This window comes from Bison bison, unplaced genomic scaffold (genome assembly GCF_000754665.1).
Source record: "Bison bison bison isolate TAMUID 2011002044 unplaced genomic scaffold, Bison_UMD1.0 scf7180017864213, whole genome shotgun sequence".
Taxonomy (NCBI): Eukaryota; Metazoa; Chordata; class Mammalia; order Artiodactyla; family Bovidae; genus Bison; species Bison bison.
Window position 1 is genome coordinate 6476648 of NW_011494785.1, and position 747 is coordinate 6477394.

Here is a 747-nt window from a genome sequence, read left to right on the forward strand (position 1 = left end):
CTGTTATGTTGTCCTCTGTGCTTCCAAAGCTCGGCACGGATTCGGCAGTGAGAAGGTTTCCTGGTGTTTGGAAACTTCTCTCTTTTTAAGACTCCCTTCCCGGGACGGAACTCCGTCCCTCCCTCTTTTGTCTCTTTTATTGTCTTTAATATTTTTTCCTACCTCCTTTCGAGGAGTTGGGTTGCTTTTCTGGGTGCCTGGTGTCCTCTGCCGGCATTCAGAAGTTGTTTTGTGGAATTTACTCAACGTTTAAATGCTCTTTTGATGAATTTGTGGGGGAGAAAGTGTTTTCCCCATCCTACTCCTCCGCCATCTTGGCGCCTTCCCCGTAAACTGTTTTTTAAACAAATAAACTGTATGCAAGTTCAAGTCTTTCAGCATCAAATAAGATATTGTGCTTGTGCCTTTTGGAGGTGTAAAGAGGATTAAAGACACAGTTCACTAGTCATCTAGATGTTTACTGTCTAGTAGAGAAAGGGAACCTGTTCTAAATACTCAGAACCCAAGGCAGACGAGATTGATGCTTTATAAGAGAAGCAAAAAAGGAGAGAAGGGAATAAAGGGACGTGGTTTTGAAGGTCTCCTAGGTGCCAGAAATAGCACTAGGAAAGTGAAGGCAGACGTGGGTGGATTGTGGTGGAGGAATGGCAAGCAGCCTGGGGCACAAGACTGGAAAAGGTGTCACTGGTCCCTTGAGTGACAAGTTTAGAAGATGGGCATGCATTTGGTGGACAGTCTGGAGCAGGC